This window comes from Cygnus olor, chromosome 2 (assembly GCF_009769625.2).
Source record: "Cygnus olor isolate bCygOlo1 chromosome 2, bCygOlo1.pri.v2, whole genome shotgun sequence".
In the NCBI taxonomy this organism is placed as follows: Eukaryota; Metazoa; Chordata; class Aves; order Anseriformes; family Anatidae; genus Cygnus; species Cygnus olor.
Window position 1 is genome coordinate 38,260,800 of NC_049170.1, and position 21,505 is coordinate 38,282,304.

Genomic DNA, 21,505 nt, shown 5'->3' on the forward strand with positions numbered 1-21,505 from the left:
TTCAATGAAGACACGGTTTTCTTCCAGATGAATTGCAACCTGACTGTTCTGTACCAGAAAAACTATGCTTTGGCAGCAGATTATTTCTTTACTTTGGTATTTTAATGCTTACCCTGTATGAATCGCCCAATCATTGTCACGGGATGGTGTGGATAGCGTGTTTACTGATGAGCAAGACAGAGAAAGCAGTGTCTTTTATGAAATCAAAGGTAATAGCATTAACATCTCCAACGTGATTAGTTTAGGTTGAGCCATTTCTCCCACACAGTCTTATGAACCAACTAGGTCTGTTGTAATACATGCACCGATGAAGGCTGCTTATTTGATGAATGCCATCTTATTACTCATCCTCTACATATCTTGATTTCTTTCTTGCAGTCCTTTTTGTAAGAATCCCACCTCTCTTATGTCAACCCTGCATTTTCATAAACAATGGCCCTCACTCTGATGCTATTCCATGATGATCTGGTGTTCAGGTTTCTGCTCCCAGGGTTATTCACACTGCTTCATTCAGTCTGCTTTAAGATGTCTAAGTCAAATGAAACTTTACAGACTAAAATTAGAGCCCAAAGTTGCTTCAGCAATCAAGGAGAGCAGCAGGTACACTCATTGGGGAGATTCAATGCTCTTCAGTATGATACCTGAGGCAGACCTGATGAAATGGTCAAGAACTGAGAAATCACAGTGTGTCACTACTGGCTGCATTTACTACCAAAGAATCCACACCAACATATTTTAGTGGAAATGTCAGTTTTGCACTTTATCCTTCAAAATCTATTTATAAAGTCAAACATGGAAATGGAATTATCCTGAAAGCTATAAATGGCAGTGATATTCCAAAGAAAGGTAACAACTAAAGCAGAAGCCCTGCTGGGCACTGCAATAAATTGGAAGCATTGATTCAAAACTCTCAAATGGCCATAAGAAAGCCTTAATGCAAACACTCTACTTTTATTACATTCCAAAACAAACAAACACAGTTTCTCAATGAAAGATAGACTCCAAAGAGTATAAACTATTAAAAAAAAAAATCAAAATTCATGCTACTATATTTCAAAATCTTTTTTTTTTTTTTAAGGAATGTTATGAACCACAGTCTTTAAAATGGGGTAATTTTGTTGCGTAATCAGCCTTTCTTAAAGAACATTTCAATGACCCAGTTATGTCTCTGTTTTATTTTTGTAATATTTTTATATGAACTAGGATAAGACTACAGTTAAATGCTGCTCTTCAATTTATTTTTCCATCTGCTTTTAGCTGCAGGATAGCATATTTTATCACATTTGATACACAGGGTCAAAGGAATAAAAAAATTAACCCTGTATTTTTGCATAAAATGTATAAATAAATTCTGATGGTGCAAACTCAGCAAGTGGAATATTTTTACTAGTACTATCTTGTGATAATGTTTTTGTAATCACTTATATTTCAGTCGCTAACAATTGAATGCAGTTTTCTGCTATTAACACAGTTCTACAAATCACCAGGAAAAATCCAGTATCTGAGCAAAGGAGGACGAAAGGTCACATTTTCAGAAGGTAATCTTTTCACACATACATGAGGCAATAGGCCAAGTCACTTAGCTTTTCCTAGCTAATCAAACTGCACAATTTCAGCATAGTGGTTCTTTTTAGATGTAGGTGGTGATAAAATGATCCTAGGCTTGGGAACACATCCAAGATGCATACACACTCCCAAACACCTCCCCCTACTCACCCCCACCTCCAGTCGATTTGAACACAGACGCATTTATCAATACTTTTTAAGGTAGCAACCACGCTGATAGGGACAATTACGAAACGAGACAGAGGTCACGGCGAATCCAACTTGGAGTATGCGACCAAAGTTACATAGGGAAAAACGAAGTGGTGTCAGCATCAAGCATCTGTTGCTGCTGGTGTGTGGACAACGCGAGTGCCAGAACAAGAAGGCAGCTTTGTAGATCTACTGTTTGTCAAGTCGCCCACTGAAGCAAGCCTTGAAATCGGTGTGTGTACTGCGGCCATCTGTTTACTTTTCACTAGCAAAACTCTGACCATGGCTTCAAAGAGATGGTAAATGTCAAAAAACAGGTACAGTTATTGATGATCGTGCATGTTTTTTTTTAACTTGGCAAGGGGACAAAAGGAAGGAGGAAGGAAGAGAGAATTAGCTTAATAAAAGGACTACAGGAAAAGCATCTTCTTTTATTCAAGTATATTATACCTCAAAGGGATTAAACTATCAAGGTCCCATGAAAGCAACCAGTGAAAAGAGAAAGACTGGCCTACGACAACAACAAAGTTTTATTTATTTGTAAGACAGTACTTCTGAATTGACTTGAACTTAATGGATTTGTCTCTGCTCTCTTCCCTCTGGTAATCAAAAGAAGAGTATTTCAAATCATATGCGATAAGGTAGGTTTTAAAGCTCAAATACTCTCAGCTCACTACTAAATCACCAACAAATACCACACCACTGAATTCCACTGCTGATTAATTTCACTGTGCAAAATCCACACAGGAAATGCCACTGCCCATTTACAAACACTGTTCGTGTAACACGTTATGCACACATCTACTGTATCTTTTAAAGCTTTTTTTTTTTTTAAACCAACAAATACTTGTTTCAACCTGTACTATGCAATCTTGTTCACTACTTACACTCTTAACTTCCTAACTTCCTCCCTCTGTCAAATGCCCACTTCCATTCCCTGTCATTTCTTAGAAGCTCCAAAATTTTTGATACGTTATTTTTCTTTGAAAGTCTTCAGGCTTTCTCTCTCTCTCTTTTAAATCTTTCAAAATGCAGAAGAGACGTTCCTTACTTTCACTCCAGTTTTTCTTTTCTTCTGTCCCAGGTCTCAGAAATGAGTATTTAAATTAGAACCCCAAAATATCACAGGTTAGGTACAGTACAATTTACATCAGTTTGTGTATGGCTTACAGCGTGGGCTGCCCTGCTTTAATCCCATTAAAACATCCTTAGACAGACAGACATATTGCACAGAAGACTAACGAATCTAGTTAAAATGAACCAAAGTTTTTGTGCAGAAGCCAACAGTTTTACAATTAAGTCATGTCTTTCACCTCTACAACTGCTCCAGACAGTACGCTCTGCAGTTAAAAGATACACTGCTTTTGAAAAATCTATGTAGAGAATTAAGGGGAAAAAAAAAAGAAAAAAAAAAGGTTTAATCTTACTGTCATGTGGGTAGCCTAACAGGCTATAACTTTTGAGAAACAGAGTATTGAATCTTCCTCTAAACAGAAAGAATGCACTTTTTGGAGTTGTTCTTTAAGCTCAGTGTTTCCATAGAGCACATAAAGAGTAATCACCAAAATTAGTCAAATGTTTCGAACTTCTTATTCCACAGAATAACCTGACGAAAGCAGACCACTCACTAATAAAGTGCAACTTAATAAATCATGTGAAATCTTATTTTGTTCAAACCCTTACTAACTCCTAGCACCATCTGTTACCATCAAAACTATATGACAAGATATGATATATAATTAATAGGTAAACAACAATCTAATTAAAATGGACAAATACTCCATGTTCCTGCCATTTGGGAGCTCTAATTACAGACTAAATTTTAAGCTTGAATTAAATATTTAAGCTGGAAAATTAACTTTCCTTCTCGAGCCTTGAATACATTAATACAGATATGTGAAGCGACTTCCTGATGGGAACTTAAACATGTAATTTAGTTTCATCAAAGCAGTTACTAATTGTTAAGCAGCAGTACCTTACCATATGTACACAATAGCTATTTAGAGCCGAAAAGGTGGTTTTAAAGTACCCCTCTGCAACCCTTTTCTGACATAAATATAAAATGTATATACAGCACAACAGTTTACACTACATACTGAAAATAAATTACATACAGACTTCAGCCTTCAATGGTTCTTAGCATGCATAAGTCTGAATAGATCTAGCTAAACAAATGCATGTTTTCGCTATCAAGCCAAAGAAACTAAAGAACGTCTAGAAAACTCAACCTATTTTTACATTTTACTTACTTGTAGAATTTTGAATACAAGAGTAAAAGCATGCAATTTGCCTTAGCCATGCAATGGAAGAAAATGCAGGCATTTAATCTATCTTAAAAGATGACTCCATTTTCATTAAATACTAACATCATAAAGAAAAGGACAGAAATATGAATAAAATGCAGAAAAGCAGTACAAAAAGCAGCATTAAGAAAGGTTCCAAGTACACAAGTGGCTGAAGTTTTTCTAAAATTAATGCAGTACAGTACCTATTACTGCATTAGCAATCTAAAATGCATGCTAAGACTGAAATATTTGCATTCTGACTAGTACTTGGATACTAAGTGCTCAACAGTGCTCGCCACTCAACAACAGACTAGTATTTCAGAAATTAATACTCTTAAATTTATGTAAACCAAAATGCTTTCTGAATAGTGCTGAGTTGAAATACCCTGCAGAGCATTTCCCTCAGCTTATAGATAAAGAAAGTGAGGCACAAGGATGCCAGGTGACACCCACAACCATATGCCAAGGCTTCATCGGTGTAAATACTCCACGTATATGGAACATTTTGCTTTTCTGTGTTCACGTGGAACGCACTGGGCACACGAGGATTTCAGTATGGTTTCAATCGAGAGTTTGCTATTACAGACTCACACCCCAACTCAGCGATACATGTGAAATCAGAATCCAGATTTTTTCAGTATCCTCTTCTAATTCTAACATTCCACTTCCACACCACCAACGTGCATTTGACTTGCTTTAATTTAGATTGAACTGTAGGAAAGCAGGGCACAATGCTACTGAGAACTAATGCATTTTTCCTTTTAAGTATCCGTGAGATGGTATGTGATTTATACAGTATGCAACAGAAGACAAATTTCATCCATCCATCTCACCATATTTTTTTTTGCTGCACAAATACAGATGAATGACTGGACCACAACATTAACAGGGGATTCTAGTGACATCAAAACCAAACCTCTAATAGTTTTTGATGTCACTACAAGCCCTCAAGGGATTTCTAGTTGCATAACTCAGAACATGGCAGCTTCTCTGTTTACATAGTTAATAAATTGAAATCCCAGACCTAGATCCAGAACGTGCTGTAGGACCTACTCTACTTCTGCTGCTCACTCACTGCATAGTCATAATTTTACCCTTCCTAAATGATAAAAGTACTGGGCAATTCACAATTACCAGTTTGGTATTTTCAGTTACACAGATTCTGATAGTGCTCTTTACATACAGTTTTAGACCATACTTGTATTATGCAAGCAAAATTTACATTTGAAATGTACTGAATCTCTTAAATATTATAAGCCACTTATTTTTACAATAACCATGTCCTCACCATACTTTCATAATACAGTTTTTGACGCTACTTAGAAACCATTAAATAATTCCTTTGCAGTTAAAAACAATGAAAATTTTCCATTGCGGACAAAGCTGACTTACAATTTAGGCAGCACAAACATCTTTCAGAGCCTTAATTATACAAATTTGACCCATGCCCATCCATCACTTTTCTCTTTGTTTTTTTTTCAGCAGCACTCCTGAGCTAGTTAACTTTGAGCACGTCTATAGCTTATGCTCCAATCCGTATTTTCCAAACAATTAGAATATGTACACTATAACACACAAACTCTGTTGTGTTATGTACTGAAAATGAGCACAGACTCATCTAGCAGTATTTGCTTAGTTAATTTGACCAAGAGAACTGGACGAGAACACTGCACAATTCAGTGGTTTCAAACTGAAAAAAAAAAACATTGAACAGTGCTTCTGTGAGCAGAAAAAGTATTTTTAATCCCCAGCCCTAGCAGGGAATGAAATGCAGGTATCAAACAAATACTGTTCTTGTGGTGGCCACAAAAAGTTACAAAGATATGCTCCACTACCTTATAGCCATTAAAATTTATCTTCCTTTAATTGGAGTTGGTTAGGTTTTGAATCATGCTCTCATTACAGCAGAAGATTGCTGCTAGGCAAAACCAGCCACTAAGTTCTGGGGAGTGCTCCTATCCTTCCATAGCCCAAGATACTGTGCTGTTCTTTCCAGGTCTATTTATAGACCATATTGTACTGTACATGTGCCACGGATCCTAATGTGAGGAAAATTATATAGATATTCAAAGCATGACATATTGATTCAACATATTGAACGGATTGTTTTTTCCTCTATTTATTTAAATGATTATAATAGTTTATAGTGAGCTTAGCCCTTGAGACAGATGGTTGTAAACTCAAAATTTAAGTTTTAAATAACTGTATTAAAATGAAGTAAATGATTTTATCCACCCTCCTCATTAGAAGGAGAATGAATTTATCTAAACACATTCTTTAACCCTCTCCTGAGTTGTTTGTGACTATTTATCAAAGGAAGTGAACTTCCTAAATTGTTTCTGCTAATGAATTTGCAACTCATTGACTGGAATTTTAAAATTTGTTTCATTAGAATGCGACTCATAACACAGTATTTTCTGACACTGTGTTGGGCTGAAGTTATTTTGTTTTTTTCAGGCAAAGAAGGGAATTCTACCTTTATCAGTTTTGCAAAGAGCCTTAAACTGTAATTCTGCAGCTTACACCTCACCTAATTCTTTCCAACAGAAAATTTCTAAATTGCCAGACTACAAGCATAAAGCAAAAAACTCTCTCCACTCTCTCACCCTGCAAGTGAATGAAACAGATTTCCCTTAAAAACTACTGGTCTACAGGAGTTCAACCTGTGAAAATACTGAACTATATTTATCCTAAAAGGGCTTTATCCCTTACAATCCTACAGTTCCTTAAGCATCCCTTTCATCCTTTCCCTCTCAGCCTTCCACCATTACACTTTATACTCATTTATGAGTTTTACTGCTGGACATTGTCAAAGGAGAACAGATCAATTTGCAGGTCACTTAATACACAAACACGGTAACTAAACTTTATGTCACCAGCTCGGTTTGCATCATTAAAAATACGTAATGACAGGTATATTTATTACCTGCTGAAGCCTGATTACCAGTCTGAGCCCTGTAAAACATTACAGTGCCATCAACTAGTTCTATGAGACTCACAAAAGGTGGACCCACAGCAGCAAGTGGTCAGCCATTGTGAAAGAAGTTCATTTACACCCTTCTGGTGTGCAACTTCTGATTTAGTTTAATCCAAAAGAAATCAGTCTTCCAAAGTCTGGCACTACTCTGCATTATGAACACGAGCACATTGAGGACAATCTGTTTCCAAAATACATTCCTGATCCAAACTAAAATGCTAACACAGGACCACACCAGGAAAATTGAACCTGTCTTCAATTAAATTGGCTATGTGTGGGTGCACAGAAGGGTCCACTGAAACATTTCTGGGGAATCTACACGTAAAAAGAAAGTTCAACAGCCACTAAGTTCAATCAATGGTTTCTCATGCCGTAACATCGCTGGGCAAAGATCCGCATCTTACCTGGCACACCACCAGCCTTCTTTTTAGTGAGTGAAAATGAACATAAAAGAATTCAGTATTTAAGGAAATCAGATTCAATGAGACATTTGACAGAGCTGCTTTTTTTTTTTTTTTTTTTTTTTGGTGCTTTGGGGCACTGACGTTTTCAGTCATTCCGAAAAATCTGGCCTGATAAACTTATACACCAAATTCTAAATCTTGTAAAGAAATGACAGTTCCAGTATGTAAGATGACAAAAGAAACAACAGAAAACTTGCACTGAGCAGCTGCTAAAACTATTAAGGAGTTGTGCTGTCCGTTTATTTCAGAAGTTCTCCTATTTTTGTAGAATTTCTCTTACGGACATTAAGTCAATTTCAGGTTACCTTCTCAGGATTTTGCACAATTCCCAGTACAGGCCAAATACTTGGGCAAAAGCATATTTTCTGACAGAGCTTTCAAAAGTAGCGTCTCTCAGGTGTGCACTTAGGCCTGTAACCAAGCCAAGAAGATGGACACCTCAGCTATAAGGCTTAATGAGTGCTTCTTTGCTCTAATGAGTGCATTACAAGCATTACTCTGCACTCTCCCATTATCTGTTTTCTTTAGTATTACTGAGGCAGATTTTGCATTGCCAGAGAGGTATTACTAGTAATAAGTGCTCATTTGGGATGGTCACTATTTCCATCCTGTTTACCTCCCCCGTCTTCAAGAGCCTGACATACAAGTCTTACTCACGTCAGTTACAGTATTTGTTGTGACTATTGAAGAGTCTCTTGAGATAAAGATCTGGTTTTAGATATAGAAAGACAGACCCGTGACAATTCAGGAATTAGTATATACCAATACTATGCAATAGTAGTGAGTTCCAAATTGTTTGGAGAAACTTGGTCAATAACACTACTGACTTAGGTTTCATGTTTAATTAATTATTTAAAAGAAATAATATAATAGTAAATAAAATGGTTAGCCATTGGCTACGAATAAATAGGCTCTTTCAAAAGGCTATCAGAAATTCCTTATAATTATTATTATTAATAATAAACTATTTGGCTACAGAGTAATCGCTGTCATAGATCACAAAATAAGTGACGTAAAATGAAGTGCAAAATATTCATGTAAGAAAGGGGAACTAGAAACACAAAACTGATTGTACATGAGTTGCTTTTGGGTGTAATTATCTTCCCAACATGTTAATATAATTTTAGCATCTTATCATATGTTTTATCGCACAGGGAATTTTAATTCAGGACCACAATAATCAATAAGCTTCCTTCACAAAATCTACCAGTCTCACCTCCTAACCTGGTTTCACACAACCTTGCAAACAGTTACTGGTTTTATATATCCTGTGGTAAATCCAGTGACAGATACTTTGCAGGAACAGAAGTTTAGAGAATACATATTCCCTATAAGGACAAAATTTTCTTTCTCTTGTTTTCTATGCCACATAATTTATAACAACTTTTTATTATATGGTGTCATTCAGAACATACAGTACCCCATTTCATATTGATTAAGAAGTGTTTGAAAACATTTTATCACATTTTAAAATACAAGCTGCATATTTAGCTCCACTGTTGATACCCACAAATACAACAGCGTGGAAGGCATCATGAGTAGATCATAAAAGAAATACTTTGACCAAAAACACAGGGCATTCTATGCCTTCAGTCAAACCACAGCAATTAATATGAAATTCTAAATACAGAATATAATGCCACATAAATAGTATAACAGCCAAGTCCTGTCTAAGAAGCCATATGTTTTTTCCCATTGTTCAAAAAAAGGAGATGACTTCCCGTCACTTATGTTTCTGATTAGCAAGGTGATTTATGCCACAATCACTAAAAATGCCAGCAAGTGAATGAGAAAATGCATAGTGACTGCACCAGATGTGCACAATAAACAGGAATCCCATTGTAATCTCTGGTACTTAGTTTATATGAAGGTAATGTAAGAAACACTCTTGGATATGGCAAAGTCACTCTTTTTTTACATTTGACTATAAATGATATGAAATAAATTGTGTGTTTTATACTTTATGGCATGCATACATTGATAAATTAGGTACAGTTTTGTATCCCGACTTATCTACAAGACAAACCTGGCTAAGATCATGGGGATTAATTGCTTCAGAAGTGTGAAATGCAGCTTTTCCATTCTTTTCTGCACACTCAGTGAAGAAACAATGATTAATCACTGTTTAACTATTCTCTTGAGAATCTACAAGATTGCCAAAGAAGGACTTATCCTCATAAATCCAAAAAACACAGGTTTAGATTTGTTGCCAACAACTGAAGGAACATGAACTTAAAGCCATTCGTTATCAGATTAAAACAGTGTCAAGGCTTTAGAACCCCTACCAGTGCAAAATTCTTTTTCATCTGCACCTAACAATGGAAATTGGATTATCAGATCAGATTAGAGAAAAATATGTTTTTATATATATAAACACCTCCCCCCAATTATCAGAAGTAAAATATCCTGATAATAATAAAGCCACTATGATTACTCCAGCATAATAAAAACAGCATATTTAAACAGGAATGCTTCCATTGATGTGAATGCTGTTAAAATAAAAAAAAAAAATTAATTAAAAAAAAACACACTTAAAATCACATCCATTTCCATTTGTTTGCAACAAATCCCACTTATGTATGTTTACATGTATGAAACTGTTTTAACATCTCTACTTTTTCACAGTGTAGGAATGTACTGATTGTGGTGCTTTACATTTGTCTAACTTCATAATCAATATGCACTAAAAATCACTTTATTAATAAAGAGATTACTATGTAAACAGATCAACTGATCATATGAAAAATACAAAAATTGTTACTTTAAAAAAAAAAAACTTTCTCCATTTCAAGAGGATATTTAGAAAAAAAGCAAAATTACAGCCAAATGCAGAGACTTTGTCTACAAAAGAAAAGACAGTTTAAAAATTTGGATGCCTTTTTCTGTGCCTTTAAAGGGACATAACAATAACTAATGTCACATACTTTTTAAAGAACCCTCCCCAGGAAAAAGAAAAAGGAAAAAAAAAAAAAACATTTTAAAGCCTGTAAAAGGAGGAAAGAGATTAACAGCTAATCCTGTGAACACCCCATGTCCGTAAGACGCTGAATGCAGTAGGAGAGAGGAAATAATGTCAGAGCTTTCAAGTCCCTAGGATAAAAACAACAACAACAAAAACAAAAACAAAACAAAACAAAACAAAAAACTCAGTTGGGACAGCAGGTGAGCCAGGGACAGCTGTTTAGTGCCAGAGGCCTGCAGCTGCCTCCAGCACCCTGTGGCCGGGCAGCTCACCCATGGCCTGCTCCAGCCTCACCCACAGCTCCTGCACCCTGAGTAACCCCATCACTTTGATGGGTTTTGTCCCCAACACCCCTTCCCCCTGTCCCCCCTTCTACTTGGCTATGGGCAAAAGTGTAAGAATGAAAAAGCCAACCCTAAAAATGTCTATAACTTGACCCATGTTCTCTGGCTATGACATTCTGCTGTATGGATCTCTGCAATGTTCAGGCCCTGAATTTCAGCCTTAGGGATGGTTTAATTACCTAATGTTACTATGCAGCACAGAAGCTGTAACTTAGCTATGAAAATCAAGATGCCAGAATTTTTAAGAGTACTTTAAGAGTCCTTTGCTGCAGAACACCCGTAACAGTTAAGGAATTAATTTTTCACATGATTTCTATGTAGATAGCTCACACCCCAGCGACCCATTAAGGGACATAGTGACAAAGACCAATTGGGCTAAGAAAAGCCTAACAGTGATCCAGAGGTCACAAGTAAAGGCCAGTCCTCCTCTAGATGACATTAGCTTTGACACAAGGATGACCACAGAAGAGGAAACTTGGTTACTTGCTCATGCAGACACTACAAGCACACGTTCTCCAGCGGCTACAGTACTGGTGACCCAAGGGAGAAATAAATCCTAACCTGGATCACCCTTTAGCTGGTGTTGTCATTCTGATTTTTCTGCCATTCATCTTAGCTTCACAAATAAGACCTTGATTCAGTCCCAGGTCTGTGAGAGTGTTCACACTTGTAACAACCAAAAGCTGAGTTTGCAAACTCAGAAAATTTAGTTTTGAGAGTTCAGGCTTCAGAAACTAAAGGAAATGCTTAATTGGCATTTAAGGTCCTTTTCCAGATCAGTTCCTAAGGTGAACTACAGTCCTCAGTGAAATCCCACAGCATGATTAAACATTCACCAATGTAAAGCACTTCAAGATTTCTAAGTACAAATATTAACCAGCCTAGGACTTTCATTCTTAAGCAGACAAATCTATACTTTTGCCCATTCCAAGAAACATCTGACAACTATTGTTCTACTGTTACCCAGTATTATCTGCTTTTTGATGTGAGGTACTGTGCTTGAAAGACAAAACCATCCATGCAATGCATCCATTGCCTACAGCAAGAAAATATTTCACTGCTAACTTGGTGATTAAACAGAAGTCTTTACAAAATGATGTATACCGAGGTTAACTGCTCATAAAAGTGGTTTCAACTCCACATTTAATCTTATTTACCTACCTGGTATTGAGCACTATTCTTTCTCCCTTGTCTCCAGATATGTAACTTCCAGTACCCAATTAGGAGGAGTGGTAAAGTTATTGTGATGTTTGTAATTTATGCATTATTAGTTTTAGGCCTGCTTTAAACATGTTTTACCATGCACTGGAATGTGAACACTGTAAAATGTGTTATCCTCCATATTAACTACGCAACATGAATGATGGTGAAAAAATACCTAAAAATAACGATACTGAAGAGCTACGGACCCTGATGCTACTTGAGTATGGAATAATATGGAATAAAAAATATGGAATAAGATGATGCTTTGCAAATGGCTAATATGCCATAAAACAGCAGATCTTACACTGTTACACTTAGTGTATATACTTTATTTTTTCATTAGAGGCCAAGTGTATTTCTGACAAATTTTCTGTAGTAAACTGTAAGCAAGTACAGCGAACCAGATTACATATTAAAGAAAGTCTTTGAAACACAGTGCCTGATGCACCTGCCTCTGTAATACTTGCTGTACATTGTTCATAGCAATAGAAACATTTTTAACTATCTCCTGCCATCTTTCTCTTGCTATGTTACTACTGCAATAGCTTTCCCTCCTGTTGGGCTAGTCAGCAAAATATTAAAGGTTCAGAGAAACAAGGAATATATAATCTATTACTCAACACATTACAAAAATTATTTTTGGAAACCCACATTTCTTGAAAAATTCCTCCAAATATTTTTGCAGCAATCGAGGAAAAAGGCGATGGGCTAAGCTAAGTGGGCTTATGGGCTAAGTCTGAGGAAGTCAGAATTTCAGGATGTAAACGGTCTTTGCAACCCTTCTCCTTGGACATGATGAAACTTTCCCCAGTAAAAACAATGTTCCTCTATATTCTCCTTCTGGACAAGTACCACACTACAGCATCAGTTGCCATAGGAAATAATTTCAGATAACATGCTTTATCACTGTATATTATATATTCTGTATCACTTTCTTGGGCTTCCTTTTCCTACCATATGTAATTTGCACACAAGCATATATGCACACAAAAGAGACAGTGAGATACTGCATCACAGCTATTACTACTCCCCTGAAGAAAGGATGAGAAAAAAATACTACAAATGTAATTCTTGAAAGAAAAATGTTTGGCAAAAAGCTTCTTCTAAGATACAGCACAGAAAAAGGAGCTCACATACTGGCTCCTCAATAGCCATAATAACATTCTACCATCCCCACACATCTCTGGAATTCAACCTTGCACAGTGGCTTTCTGTAAGAGGCTCTATAATATCCATCAGCTTTCAGAGACCACAGCTCTGTCATACAGACCCCTCTGCAATCACCCATAGCTCTTTCCAAGTGTCAACTAGCACAGAACGCTTCAGAGCATATTTTCAGCAGTGCAGACTACAGTAACACCTTTCTCAACAGCAATCAAAATCAATCTTTATCTTCACTGAGTGCAATAGGTACTGCAACCTAAAGCTGCTGAATGATACCTCTGCGCTCCCACACGTCTGTCAACCAAAGCAGAGTTTTCTATGACAAGATTATTATTTTTTTTTGCTGCACCAGACAGAAATCTCTCAGAAGCCAACCAGAAACCATGAAACAAATTTACAACAAAAAATAAGTTATAGCCAAAAGCCTCACTGCCTTCTGTTTCAAACACAAGGAACATTCCTTCAATTCTGAATCATCTAGTATTGACAGATGGAAGCACATACCTACAAAATTGCATTTTTCCCAGAAAAGTGAAAGAGAATTGCCCTATCTAAAAATGCCAGTCATATTAATAAATACCAATAAATATGGTTATATTATTTGAAGCTGTCATATTAATAAATACTGCTGAGGTGGGAAGCACCTTGAGGTTTATTAATATGCGTGGGATGAAAATCTATAGAAAAGAACTGCATAAAATAGATATGCACACTGTACTGCAAACAGGATCGTCTTTACTACTACAATTGTATTATGAAAATGAAACTTTCATATGCATATATATGTGTGTGTATATAATATATATTAATCAGAGACTTTTTCCTCCCTCAAGTGTCCAAAGTGTTAGCGGTCATCATCTTCTTTATAAGCGTGAAAACTCTAAAGCATATGTCACTGGGCAAAACCAGTCTGGATATCAGCATGTATAGATCTCTGCAATTTTTTGGGGGGGAATTACTGAAACACAACGAAAGAAAAGGAGAAGAACCATAACATTTTCTAGCTATTCAATAAGCCATAAATTGAATTCATAAAGTTTTCACAGAATGCATACCTTCATGCTCCAAATTTATAATAAAAACATAATCACAGAAAGGTTTGAAAGCCAAAATACCTTATGAGCATCAGTTCTCACATCTTTTGACTCAGAAGACTTTATCATTTCCATCTATGGGTCTTACAAGAAGACAAACTAGTGCTAATGATTTTTTCTTAAAATTATCAAAACTGACCTACAGAAAAAGCTAAGGATAATTTAAAGATCTTATTTTTTGTTTCAGAGGTAGAGAGAAGCAGTGAATTCAGACTTTAAAGAGTTTAAATTCTGAACTGGCCAGTCTTAAAGCTAGTCAGGCATCTGAAATGAAATAGTTCCCATTTGAGAAATATATTTCATCCTTCTACTATCTCAGAGTCCTCTGATCCAACAAAAAGATACAAAACTAGCAAAGGAGAGGTGACATCAGCTCAGAAACTAAAGGTGGTTCAAATCAGGCCTTAAAAGTCATCACTGCTATGGGTTCGATACCGAATATTTAAGTTTCCAAAGTACTTTTTTTTCCCCAGAAAATTCAAGATACACAGCTGGAACAACTTTACTCCTTTTTATACAATTTCCTTTTCTCCCCATATGATCTGACTCTTGCAATGTGAATGAATACATGTGCAGTGAAGGATTAACACATCAGTGATTTTTTTCTTGTTTATGTAATTCTGTGCAAGCAACACAATTTATTGGTATAAAGTAGGATTTATGGTAATATATTTCCTCTTCAAGACATAAATAAGATTCTTAATAGTTTTCTGTAATTCATTTTCATATAGTACCACATTCTCATACATTTACTAGCATAACGCATCTGCTAGAATAGCAATTGCATACCCTGAACACTATTTTAAAAAAACTCTTCAATACTAACAATCTGCTAGAAATATTGTTATCCTTCGTCTTCCAGAATTCATTGTCTACTTCTTGCAGCCTTTTATCTTCCCACTGTATGCGCTAGATTTTACAGAAGAAAAACAAACAACACACAAAACAGAAACTCGCAATGTTTCAAAGAATATGAAACCTATGAAGCTAGAAAAGCAAAATGTTATACTGAAATAATTATCTGAAAATTTACAGAAGGCTACAGGTCTTTATTTTTCAACACTTCTCCTTACTGTATGTTGTATTGCCTTCATTTTCTGAGAAGTTAACTTTTCAGTCTCTGGTGGTGATAATTAGAATGTGATATGCACATATGTCTTTTTTTTTTAACATGGACAGAAATTATGTAATTATTCAAATTATATCAGAACTTATATTCAGAAAATTGGTTGTCAGTCAGAAGCATCTTCTTCATAAAATGACAAAACAACTACACTAAGAGCAGATGAATTCTAGCGTGAATATCCACTTAGAAATTCTCTCTTCAGTTAACACATTCTCAACATTTTAGTTTTCGCTTCTGGGCTACCCTCTGCTAACAGGGCTTAGGAATTTTTCTGCCCATCGCAGAGCAGACAGGAGAACTAAAACAGACCGAAGTAAAGAACGGGATAGATGAGAGAATAAAACACTGGACTGCAATTCCTTTTTAAAATTTAGCCTCCTAGTAGAGTACTACCATGCAGAAAAAAATGTTTTCCATATATCAGATACCATATTCTTTCCATGCACCAGTTACATGAAATACACTCTTTGAGTCTTAAGGTTTGACCCACTCTGTTGCTAGTGCCTTTTTCAGGAACTTTCTTTCAGGAACGCAATGGATATTACAGCACAGGAGAAAAACAGCCACAAGTGCAGGAGGAATTCAGAAGTGCTACCTAAACTAGAAGTTATTTTTCCAGTGCTATCCACGTAGGAGTTGCATAAATGTTCCAAAATACAGAAACAGATATACACATACATATGCACGTATAAAAGTTATTGTCAGTGTATAAGTTACTACTACCCTGAGACTGAAATAATTTATGTAACATCTGTTTTCATATTTTTTCTAATTTTTTCTAATTAACATGCATATTTAACGCATAAATGCTCAGACCACCTATTTTTCTGCTGATTTTGTCCCTTTCGTAAGTCATGTGTTCCTGTGGGGTGCTCACTATAGATGAAGCATTAAATTTGGTTTGAGGAGTATGGGGTGAATAGTAAACAAAATATTTCAGACAGTCCAAAAGAAGAAAGTATGCAATGAAAATAATAATAAAATAGACCTCCGAAGAAATACCTTTGCTTGAGGATGCATCAAATGTGGAAGAGGAATGGCCCCCCACCCCTGTTCAAGGCATTAAGTCAAGGTAGAGTTTAGCCTCCAAACTTCCAGCATCTCTAATTTCAGCTTGTATACATGAACAGTGAGTAAAACTCTAAGCTGGTGAAAATCAAATTTCAGTGACATAAGATGCCAAAGTGTTTGTTGTTGTTGTTGTTATTTTTTATTAAATTCCTCATTGCCATTGCTTAAAATACTCAATTGATATTAGACAGCACTAAGTACTGAAGTCAACTATATAAGAAACAGACTCCAAAACAGAATAATAAAATAAATGTTATTACACTGTGATTTTTACCCATTACCAAATTGTTGAAATTAACTTAAAAATCTAAAACATGGAGGAGAAAAAGAAGTCAGGGGAGTGGACGGAAACCCTTTACATTTACAGAACTGGGGAGGGGAAACAGCTTATGTTTATACAATCAAGTTCTTCCTTAGTGGGGTTAAAAACTGTGAATATGTTTTAGTGCATCTTTCTCCTACAATCTTATTCCCTCCCTTTTTGTACATATCAGAAATGTTCACCAGTTGAGCGTTGTTTTTTTGTTTGTTTGCTTTGTTTTGTGTTTGTTTTTTTTTTTTTTAAAGTAATAATACTGTTATTTCAATGATGAAATGGAGAACTGTTGCTACAGAACTCAAAGGATGAGCAAGAAGAGTACATGCCATTCTTCTCTGTATATATATTCTACATAAACGCTGGTTTTGCTGTATGTCATCAATGCCCACACGAGCTTAAAATCTGTAATGCAATGCAAAACAAAGTAAGATGTAGGGAAGGAAATGGGAGCACACTACAGTTCCTGTACTTCTGACAGATCTTTTCTGTTTTGCTATCCATGGCAGAAGTCTACTCATCTTTACAGATGGCATGGCTTCCTTGTCCAAACCTAAAAAGACCTGGTTTCTTGGGTCCGAAAGTCTCTCATGCCTAACGTTCAGATACTCCTGAGCTCCTCGCAATTTAGCCATTAGGAAGAGACATATTCTTAAATTGCCACCTCAACAGCAAGCAGAAGACATGATCAATGCCTATTACTGTTACCGTTAGCTATCTTATCTCAGCACCTTCCCTACAGATTTCATGAGATGTGAAGTTAGAAAGGCACCTACATTCCCAACACAGTCACCATACGCCATTAAATAGCAGGTGATCTAACAAGGAGCCCTGAATGATGGGGCATCTCCCACCTTTAACCAACCTGTTCTTTAACTGATGTGAATGACATCACTTTTCAGAATAACTGAGAACAAATTGCAGCAAGCATTTACCTTTCTTCTCTTTAGCCCTTTACAACCTCAGACACTTAACATAGTTAAAATAGTAACCTTTTAAATTTCTATGAAAGAGAACAATCTGTCTTTATGGCCTCCAAATCATAGCTGGAGATGTTAAATTTATTTTAAACAGTCTTAAAAATAATCAGCCACAAGCTGAAATAGGAATCCTCTCAGAATATGCTGTAATAAAAATTAGGCATACGAACTCTATATCTGAAATAGCAATTTGCCACATTTTAATATCACAACTAAAAGTGCACCTGATGAATATATAAATACTGAAATTTCAAGATTACAATTACTACAGTTGGGGTGGACTTCAATGAAACTGAAAACTTGGTTCTTTGCCAGTATTTACAAGGAAGAGCTTAGCAACATACATTCTGCGAGCAAGGTGGATACAATGCAGCCAAATAATATAATGATATAATCTGATATAATCTGATATATAATATCAGATATATAATCTGATATAATCTTACTTCTTCAGCATTCTGCTGACATCCTCCATACCATGCATGAATGTATTCTGAAGCTCTTCTGAGCTTGCTAGGCATCCCCCTATACTTTGCATGCTTTTAAGCACAAAGGACGTTGCTAGTTGCAATCTTAAAAAGCAAACTTTTAAAAGCAATAAGCCAGTGTTTATTAATGTATCAAAACAACCTCCCAATCTTCCCCCAGTTACAACGCAAACGTGTGTTGCAAACAACTCTTTTGGCTGGCCAGACTGCCTCTTTGGCAATGATGTTAACGGAGACTGTTGATAGTTTATTCACCAATTCCCTCCCTTTTCAGTCCTGTCCCTCTCACTTTAGCGAAAGACCTCACCAGCAACCTCCTATGCCTTAGACAAAACAGGCTGTATACCGCACCCCTTGCATGCCTGAGATGGACACAAATTTAGAACTAGCTCCTTGTAACATCATTGCAAATTCCAATGGTTGTATTTCAAACTCTATGTACGGGAAAAAAAAATCAGTAAAGTTTTTCTCAGATGTCACACAAGTATTGTTGCCTCACAGCAAGCCTTTTTACATCATTAGTCAGTCCTTTCAGTATCATAGACTGACTCAGGTTGGAAGGGACCTTAAAGACCATCTAACTCCAACTCCCCCTGCATAGGCAAGGACACCTCCCACCAGATCAGGCTGACCAGGGCCCCATCCAGCCTGGCCTTGAACACCTCCAGGGATGGGGCATCCACAGCTTCTCTGGGTAACCTGTGCCAGTGCCTCACCACCCTCTGAGTGAAGAATTTCCTCCTAAGCTCTAATCTCCCTTCCTCTAAATCTCCCTTCTTTTAGTTTAAAAACACTCCCCCTTGTCCTGTCATCATCTGACTGAGCAAAAAGTCACTTTCCATCTTTTTTATAAGCCCCTATTAAGTACTGAAAGGCCGCAATGAGGTCTCCCCGGAGCCTTCTCTTCTTCAGGATGAACATCCCCAGCTCTCTCAGCCTTTCTACACAGGAGAGGTGCTCCAGCCCTCTGATCATCTTCATGGCCCTCCTCTGGACCTGCTCTAACAGATTAACATCCTTCTTGTGCTGGCCACCCCAGACCTGGATGCAGCACTCCAGGTGGGACCTCACAAGAGCAGAGCAGAGGGGGACAATCCGCTCTGTCCACCTGCTGGCAGGTGATGCAGCCCAGGATGCAGTTGGCCTTCTGGGCTGCAAGCGCTCACTGCTTGCACATATCAGCTTTTTGTCCACCAGAACCCCCAAGTCCTTCTCTGCAGGGCTGCTCTCCATGAGTTTTTCTCCCAGTCTGTGCTCATGTCTGGATTTGCCCTGACCCAGGCGCAGCACCTTGCACTTGGACTGGTTGAACCTCATTAGGTTCACATGGGCCCACTCCTCAAGCTTGTCCAGCTATATATTGAGGAGGTATATATTAAGGAGGTATATATTATATACCTTTATATTAAGAAGGTGTGTATTCAGGAGGCATCATTATGGTCACCATCAATGAAAATATGAAGACTAAGTCTGAAGCATTACAGTTTTTGTCAGTTGCTAGAGAACAGAGGGAAACCTGTTATGCAGAATAGCATATGGCATGTACTCTTTTTCAGGGAAGAACCAGGAGCAGAAGATGGCACTATATGACATGGCTTAATGTTGAGTAAAAGGAACTTCTAACTGCTTCCATTTAAGCTATGCAAGAGATTTTGTATTCATAAAAAAATATCATTAGCACCTGTACCATTCATTTTACTAATAAATTCCCAACTAAAACTTCGTTAGATTTGAAAAGTTATGAATTACTCTTCTGTTACCATGAAAGCATTCTAACTCTTGCAGGTGAGCCAACACTCATGCATCCCTTTGTGCTCATCATTAATACCAATCTGCACGTTAAACAAAAGGTACACTGAAGACAGCTTCCTAGGAACTCCGCTGACATTTCCCTTTGCCAGTTCTAACAGCTCGGAGACTCACACTCAAAAAATCTGAAATGGAAGTGATTCAAAATGAGTTAGGATGTTGCTAATCAGAGAGGATGGAGTCAACCTGAAGTCCTTAAATTTGTGGCTGCAGTGTAACATTTCTTGAACATGATTTTGTTGATAGGCACTTCTGACTTTCCTTGAGCTCTCTGTAGTGCATAACAGCAATCTGACCACTACATCCCTCAGGTAAAAGCACTGGGATATCCCTTGCATAAACTAATATAGCAACATTTTAGAAGCACAATTTTCATCAACAGGGATTCAAGTCCAAACTAACAATTTATATCCTATTAAGAAATTTCTAACTATGAATTTGACTCAATTTTGTCTGTCAGTTACATTTAAAACACTCAGGTTAGAGATGTGAGGATAACAGCACATTAAAAAATCTTTGGGTTTGGTGGTGCTAGCATTGTCTGCCAAGCTCAACAAACCATTGCACTCATTTACTAGTAAAGAAAGCCTTTGTAACCAACATGGAAAGGTAGTAAAAACTGCCCCCAAAAGTTTTTTCTGTGAAAATAAGGTTACATGCTTACAAACCGTAGGACCAATCTATAAAACATTTTGAGCATATGAGCACCCAAAATACTGTAAAGTGAAATTAAGTTTCCAAAGGCATATCAGTTGTATGAGTGCATATCAAGATTCAGAGTATCAGGTTTAAAAGCACTAAGCTACTGTAATTATATTCTCCTTATTAACAAAGAGCTATCATCCCATCTTTTTTACCACCTCTTCATGCAAAGGTTGAAGCTGTGCACCACAGAGCAATTACAGAAACAAATATCACATCTTTCAAACTATGTATTTATGCTTCATCAAGACTTGACTTGACTTTGGTCACTGTGCAATTGGTGTGCATTAGGTTTGCAAATGGATATGTGAAAGCCGTGCATTTAATAACGCATGCATGACCAGTTGGCCAGGGAATCAGAGAGATTCATCAGTGGTAAAGATATGAGAGCCTGCCGTGATAAACTTTGTATATTGTCACCTCTTGAAATGTCTTTAGCATCTGTTTATCCTCACCCCTTGTTTGAAGTAGTCCTACATGTACAAATAAAAGGGAGCCACCGAACAAAATGTGTTACCTTCCAACTACAGACTGGACACGTCTGATAAAGTTACTCATACCAGTACAGGAAAAAATGCTTCACCCTCTTTAAAGACTGCCTTCATTCCTTTCTGCCTTCTCTCCATGCTCACGTAAATTTCTTATGGACTCTAAAAGAATAGTGACAAACATATTTGGCCCCCCATTCTCAGGCACCTTAGGCCTGCTTGTAGTAAACCTCATACAGCTTTCTTTTCCCTAGGAGCAACAGCTCTTCCTGCTGTG

The 21,505-nt window shown here is 36.9% G+C and overlaps 1 protein-coding gene across 2 annotated transcripts in view; it reads right to left on the reverse strand.

Moving 5' to 3' along the window:
- The window catches only part of TBC1D5 (TBC1 domain family member 5), a 320,152-nt gene that overhangs the window by 221,121 nt on the left and 77,526 nt on the right, over positions 1–21,505 (reverse strand). The gene's annotated exons all lie outside the window — the stretch shown is intronic.